Here is an 8,303-nt window from a genome sequence, read left to right on the forward strand (position 1 = left end):
TTTACACCAATATATATATATGTGCAAGTGAAATTTGTACTGCAAACAAATCGAGTCTTCAAAAGGTTTGTCTTGGGAAAATGCTAAGGAAACTCAAGTCTGTGAAAGGACAAAAACAAGGACACTTTTTCACATGTATATGTCCTAAAGAACTTAGGTAGCGCCATTTGAGTTTCTGTAGCATTCGAAAATGTCACTACAAGCCAGCTAGGACATAAATCTATAACCTCAAGAAACCCCATTGTATTTTGGATCCATCCACATACATATAATGGTGGTTACAGTCAATTTAATCTCTCTTTCTCTTGACTCTCCACAGTTAGTTCACATCAGAAAGCATGTTGTTCTTGTGAATTGATAGAATTTGGAAACCTTTCTTTATATCTACTTCCGTCTTTGTACCGTGGAGTTTGACCCAAAGGAGACTCAGGGTGTGTTTGGTAGTGTGGTTTTTATAAGGTATAAGGTATGGTGTGTTTAAATCTATCGGGTCCCACTGTCTTGTGGTCAGAATAATGAGGTTTGCACTGTGTTATGGGTGTATTATTAACAAAATTTTAAATAAAATTAATATTTCACTCAATTATTATGTTACGTAATAATCCAATTTATCATGACGTGGATTGATCCACAAGATTTTGTCAATGAAGAGAATTTGTGGTATTTTGTTTTTCAAATAATAAAAAGCGAAATTTTGTGTTTCAAAAAATCCACCATACAAAACACCCCTCATCGCCAGGACCCACAAGTTTTTGTTATTTCCTCTCAAATCTCGACCTTTGGATTTTAGTCAGAGAATTGATGGGGTAGTCTATCCCCAACCCGAGTGCAGGTGGGATTCGATCCCAAGTCGATGCTATGATGACCAGTAGGAAAGTCTTCATTGTGTGGAGCCAGAAGCATAAAAGATCTTAAAGAGCAACATCGTATTATCTTCTATATGTACGGGAGAAATCAGCTACTCCTGTTGTTGTAGGTATAGCCCACGACATTTGATGCTTTGCTGTTAAGGCTGTCGTCAATGGATCAGATATTGGTCCAATCTAATCCGGTCCAAAACGAATTCATTACAGATGAATCAGATCCAATTCAATCTGATGAATGTTTTGGGCCACTTTGGATTGGCCCAATTCAATGGGTAGAGCGTTCAATTTGTTCAAATTGGTTTCAATTTAGGTTTAACCCAACCCTGATTCATTGAAACCCGTACTCTTATATTCTATCAATGGACGAGATCTTGATTCAACCTAACCCAGTCTGATATAAATCCATAATAGATGGATCAGGTCTAATCCAATGCAATAAATATTTTAGACCATTAAATTTGGACAGAGTTTCAGTTCAATATGTCTTATTGGTCTGTTAAATCCGATAAAATTGATTTTGATTTAGGTGGATCTGATCCAAACCCAGTCCATTGACACTCCTAATTATTCTGGCCCCACTTTACGACACCTCATTCAATTCAAAGTGTAGCCACATCAATAGACAAGGGTCATCATCATGACATATTCACCGGGTTAGCCCAGCATTACAACTGAGTTTTGTCATGGGGATCTTAAAACGTGTTTTTCTAGTGTCCTTTTTTTTTTCTTTTGGTTTTGAGCTTAAAAAACACAAAGTCATATACTTGGTTTTGAAAATACATTGATTCTCAAAACAAGGACAGAGAAATATGTTCTTGGTTGTGTGACTTGTTTTTAACTGAAACTAGAAAGTAGAAACATGTTAATGAGAGTTTCTGGTTGTGTATTATGGTTTGTGAAGTATACAGTATATATTTAGATGGAGATTTTAATTGAATGGATACTATTCCATCTTTCTTATTCTATTTTTCTTTTTCTTTTTTTTTTTATTTATTTTTTTATAACTTATACTATCACAAACTAAATACTAGTTTACTTTACGAAAGTGAAAACATGCATGTTTTTTGTTTTCAAAAGCATAAAGAGCATATATATATATATATATATATATAATATATTAAAAATGGACATAGAAAATAGAGGTGTGCTTCTGTACACTCCCTTACCTGCTTCTTATGGAACAAATGATATCCCTTTTGGATTTTCATCAAATATCAGCTTCTGACATTCTCACATGGGGCCGCCTAGATCAGAATCTCACAAGGCCACAATACACTAGTTCGGTATATGAAGAAGAGATGCACCGAAATAGTGTGTTGTGGGTAGGTGGACAGAATTCTTGTGAATACTGCAATATTGTGGATTTAGATTTTCTCCTCAGAGAACCCGTCTTACAAATGATAGTTTACAAGCACGAAGATGTTCCAGATGTACGGCTTGGGAGGAATGCTCCGTGAGGAGGAAATCCGAACTCCCGCCATACTTTATAAGTCGAGTTGAAACGTAAATCAGAGGAATCTTAGGCGGTTCTGATTTCTGAACACCAATCATCGATATGTTGCATTAATCCAATCTCATAATACTTGTTTATCTTATAGCTTTGTTGTTTGTCAACCATGCAATTCCTCGCTCACCGGCTTGCAAGTTGCAAGACCTACAGCCTTGTTACTTGGTAAGCCAACTGACAAGTTCGACCGGTATTAATTATTGGTACGTCACACCTTCGATCTCTTTAATTAGAGGAAACAAGTTCTGCTATCTAGATATTTTTTCAGATGGTGGTCTGGTCTGGACGTGAAGCCAAGACAAAAATCTGTACTTGGGTTTTAATTAGAAGATAATGTAAATAGGATAGACAAAAACATATGCGCACATGATGGGTAGAAGCATAGATGAATAAGAAATATTGCAGTAGTGGGCTTCAAAGTTGGAAATCTCAAGAAAGAAAAAAAAAAAGAAAAAGGGAAACACTGAGAAGGTGTGCAGAAGGAGGGCTTACACCGTTTGTCTCTGGAATCCTCAGCAACTAGAATATATCGATCCGTACAGGATCTGGGATTCCGATTCACTCCTTTACCATTTTCCTTGTAGTCAACTGCTTGCTTGCTTGCACTGATGAAAACTGTTAATATTACAAATTAAGGAATAATGGGAGGGAGGGAGAGAGAGGAAGAGCAGCAACCCTTGTTTCTTATTTGTCATGAGAATTATCAGATCGATCGAATCACGTCACACACTACTAGCTAGTGGCTCTTCATGTAAACCCACGGTCATTAAGTCCTTTCTAGCTCTGTAAAGATCATTTTATTAAATAATATGAACTAATTAAAGTATATATCATGTCAAACGGAATCATTAAATTAAGGTTTCATCGTGATAAAGTCCTTTTCATTGGATTTTTTCGCTTTCTGTTCCTTTAATTACGTGAAAAAGGATTTCTCTACTACCACTAGATGTAGTTGAAGGTAATGAGGGTACTTCTCTTTTAATTGATTAATTAATCTTCAGGTGATAAATAAGTATCAAAGAGGATGATTTGAATATTCAAATGCCATGGCTGTTGTCCTCTATATATACTTAAATTGTAAACTATATATGAAGTGAAGATTTGCTTTGGGGTTTTGGTCGTCCTTCCTGGTCCAAAACCAAAATTTGATGAACACTACCAAAGCCACCTTGGTGATTCAGAAATTGCTGGTGAATTTTCTGTTTGGTTGCATTGCCGGTTTCTGAGAAATCAATCAATAAATCGCTAATACTATATTTGGTTTGAAGGAAAAAGTAGGAAAAGGAAAGTTGGAGAAACCTTCATAAAATCTTGTATAGATTTTTCTACATTTCCTTAAAATCGGGCTTAAAAAAAGAATCACCATTTTTTATGATCCTCTTTTCAAGCCAATTTCAAATACTTTTGGATGTTGTGCCATCTGATGTGGATAGGGGAGATATTCCCATAAAAAAAAAAAAAAAAAATTATTGCTGATAATGACTACTAAACAATCTCATCCTCAATGGCCCACAGTTCCATCGATTTAAAAAAATATTCAGTTGTGGGCCGAAGGCCCATATTACTAGGCATATCAAACGATCCTAACGGATCTACAGACTACAGTAATAATAAAACAAAAGAAAACTCCCAATTGAAAGCTCATTCTTTAAGCCTATAATCAATTTGATCGCATTATGGGATTGGACGTAATGCTCTGGTAATGTGTTCCGTCATGACTGAGGAGGAAAACTAGTCAACTATATCCACCACAACTAAAAAATATTTATATGATAAAATTGAATAAAAGATGATAACTTATGTTGACCCTTTAAGTGAGCTAGCCTACATTGTTTTTGTTTTATTTCAAACCAGATCTGCGAATCCAAATTGGCACAACCGAAGGCCCATATCATCAAACCCCATTACCAATGAAGATCCAGCAACAGGGACCTTCATTCCTCTATTTCTTTTTGTTGTGTTTTGGGGTGAAACAATGGTTGCCGTTGATCCACAGTCCACACGCCAAGCATTAGCTTTTAAGCTTGAGCTGTATTGCTTTTTCATGGGCTTAAAATATAATGGGCGAAAGGCAAATTGGATCAGCAATGATGTGGGATTAACTGTTACCAATCAATATAATGATTCCATAATCTGAAGATGTTTGGCCTCTTTTCCATGATCGTTTGACTCGTATGTTCTTAATTAAGTCCAGAGAAGATAAAGTAAAAAAAAAGGAGTGAATAATTGAAGGAAACTTAACAAAAGAAGAAGCAGGAGAATCGTACTGAAGATCCTCAGAGTTCATTGCTTAAATAAAATTGTATAAGCGTGCAGTATAGGAGGAGTGGGGAATGTCAAGCTAAAAGGAAAAAATAAATAAAGTTGAAAAATTAAGGAATCTCACTACGTTCTACATCAACCTAAACCAAGGTTCATTTATACTAATTGATTCAGGCCTTAAACAATATTTGTTGATAAGACACAATTATGGGACATCTCCTATTGAAGATGTTGAAGTGGAAATAATTAATTAGAGCATATTGAGGGTCCATCATTCGGGTTGATGATAAGGGGAGTGAGGAGAGATGTCAACGGCCACAAGTCAAGACCTACATATAGGTTGAACATACAAAGATGAAAGAACCCGGGAACTTTGCTGCAGAGCTGCTGATTTGGTTTTGATAATTTGATCTCCCTACATACAATGTAGATTTTCAACTAAATCTGTTGGTTTTTTTTTTTTCCCGGACCCAATAACACCTATAATGGTGATTAATATGCTAACGAAGCTTCAGTTTGGGTTTTGAACCCCTACCTTAATCCTAACCCAACCCGACTTCTCTACTTACTTTTATCAAATGTTCTTATTTCCTGGATTTCAGGTTGAGATCGATTCAGTTTTAGTATTATCATAAGGGAAAGGATTTCATGTTTTAAAAATATGTATTTATAACTTAAAATTGTTAATACGCATAGTTGCTTATATATAAATATTTAAGCATATAAATACATGTTTATATAATATTTATACATACAGATATGACGTTAAGGTTAGGCTCAGATTGGTCAAGGCCTTAACCCTAGCCAACCTGTTTTTTCAGATTGGATTCAGACTAACCTGGCCCAAGTTGCAGCCCTACCTTGGACCCAAGAATTATCTAATACATAAGATTTGTATTTAGTTTGATAGAAAATAAGAAAGAAGCAGAGAGGTGAAGAGTTCTTAAGGCTTAGTTTGGGAGGAGTACAAATACAAATGTGTAGAGTGCAAATCCTTTTATTTTGTATTATTTTATATGTATTTGTACTGTACATATTTGTATTTATACTCCTAAATTAGGCTCAGTTTGGAAGGAGTACAAATACAAATATGTAGAACACAAAACCTTGGTATTTAGTATTATTTCATATGTATTTGTAGTCCTCCAAACTGAGCCTAAGGATCCATTTAGAAGGAATGCAAATACAAATATGTATAGCACAAAAACCTTGTATTTTGTATGTATTTGTACTCCTTTCAAATTGAGCCTAAGGCTGTGTTTGGTTGCAATGCAAATAAATTTGCAATGATGCAAAACCATGGCAGTGCAAATGATTTGAGTATAAATTCTTACCTATTTTTGTTTAAATTTTAGATTATGTTGTTTGATTACAGTACAAATGAAGTAAATTAATACATGAAGCAGAATAAAGTAAAATCTAAAACAAAATTAAACAAAAATTTGCATTTTTTACATTTGCACTCTCATGCATTTGTACTATTGCATATAAATTTGCACTGCGACCAAATACAGCCTAAGGCTGCATTTGGAAACAATGCAAATGGAGTGTAAATCCCGGTTCAGGGTAAATTTGCACTTTGATTCAGTTTTGATTGTGTTTGGCAACAATGCATTTATGCATTGACAAAAGATAGAAAACATGTTTTCCAATGCATATTTATATCAATAATGAGATGTAAAAGTACAATAAAAAAGAAGTAAATTTGCATTCAAGTGGACTTTTGATAAAAAAAAAAGACATATTTTATTGGAATTCATATTTGCATACATTACAGTTAAAAGTCTGTTTGGTAAGAAGATAAATTTGTTAATACAAAACTAACCCAGCTGTACAATTTATATGAACCGTTTTTACACTGTATATATTTACATTCACACTTATTTGCATCGTTTCTAAACAAAGTCTAAAGCTATGTTTGGTTTGAAGGAAAAAGGTAGGGAAAGGAAGGGAAAGACAGGGAAACCAATATAAGATTTGTAAAGGTCTTCCTACCTTTCCTTTCCTTTCCCCTACATTTTTCTTCAAACCAAACATAACCTAAGGAAAATAAGAGAGAAACCCAAAGCCAAAAACACCAACAAATGAAGGGTTATACTCTATCCGGGCGTATGTTAAAAGGCCCACTGAATATTTTATGATAGAAGGCTGGGTGGGCTTGTCTTGCTTTGCAAATGAAACCGTGATTTTGCAACAAATGGAGCTTGGTTATAGTACCTAAAACCCCAAATAGACCTCGCTAAAGAACAAAGAAAACGTTAGCTGGACTGGATATATATTCTATTAAGTTTAGTTCCTTCATGCAGAGACTAATCAGTGACTGATAATGTTGGCAATAGCTAATCATGAAATACAAGGCCTGGTTTACGGAGGAACATTATTGCTTCAATTAATCTCTTTCTGTGAACCCCAAGTTCTAGCTGTTCTTCCTGATTATACATATCCGTTTGTTATGCATGAAGATAATTATTTCTGTTTCTCTCTTAACGTTGACAACGCTGTTTTTTTTTTTTTTTTCAAATGGGCGATACTGCATTATTTTGAATTCTGTTCATTCTAGGGGTGTAAGTAAGTCAAACTATTTGTGTGTTATTCAACCTTGGCTCGCTAGGGCTGCATTTGGCACAAGGACTTACCTTCTTTTTATAGTTAAAATGCTTTTATAAACACTGAGTTTTTAATTGTCAAAAAAGAGATAAATCCTTAAAATAAAGAATATCAAATGCAACCTAAATACTTGAAGGTCATCAAGTACAAGTAAAATAATTAGTTGAATCGAATTCAAGCTTCGCAATATCCAGTTCAAGCTGCTCGTAATCCTAATTGAAACTTATAATAATATATTATTTTTTAATATATTTTTATTTATAATATAACTTATTTATTTCAGCTTAATTACACCATATAATTACATATAATATGATAATGATATATTGTGATATTTTGAACCTTGCTCTAAAGAAGGTGTCGACATAACTAACCTGCTGGTCTCGGGTTAAGGGATCTAGGGTTTAGGGGAGGGATACCCCTCTTGTATAAACCGACCTCTGATTCAACAGAGAGGTCGGTCTATATCCAGAATGGGGCCGAGAATGATTTATAGCCGTGGATTAATGGGCTTGAAGAACCTGACTTAGCATTTTTATTTTTGGGCATAGCCGTTAGGCTCAATTCGTTCAACCAAAATAAACAGAGGATTAGAAGTTCATTCATATATTATATGATGAGAGAGATAAGCGGTAATAAAGTCAGGATGGGGAGTCAGAGATTAGATGGAGAGAATATTTCGCAAGGGTATGTATGAGCCACCCTAGCTATTACATACATTCTCTGCTGATGTGAGCAACTGAGAAGGGCCTGCACTCAGCAACAATCGGATCAACGCGACAAATGCCAATATGAGGAGAACATCAAATATCAATGAAAGGATGTCTGTTACTGACTTACTGTTAGTGGGACTAGCTGCTGGAGAATTCAGCCACCACCACAAAGTTCCACAACCACTCATTTAAATAAGTAATCTCTTCTGATTTCATGGTCATGCAATAACCAAACCTTAAATATGCCTAAGGAAAACATATTCGGAAGTTTCTTCCAAAGTGCCACAATATGGGTATGAAGAATCAATATGAGAAATTGTGTTAGCATGAGAAGCCCATGCAACATCT

This window comes from Nelumbo nucifera, chromosome 8 (genome assembly GCF_055504915.1).
Source record: "Nelumbo nucifera cultivar China Antique chromosome 8, China Antique-T2T, whole genome shotgun sequence".
Taxonomy (NCBI): Eukaryota; Viridiplantae; Streptophyta; class Magnoliopsida; order Proteales; family Nelumbonaceae; genus Nelumbo; species Nelumbo nucifera.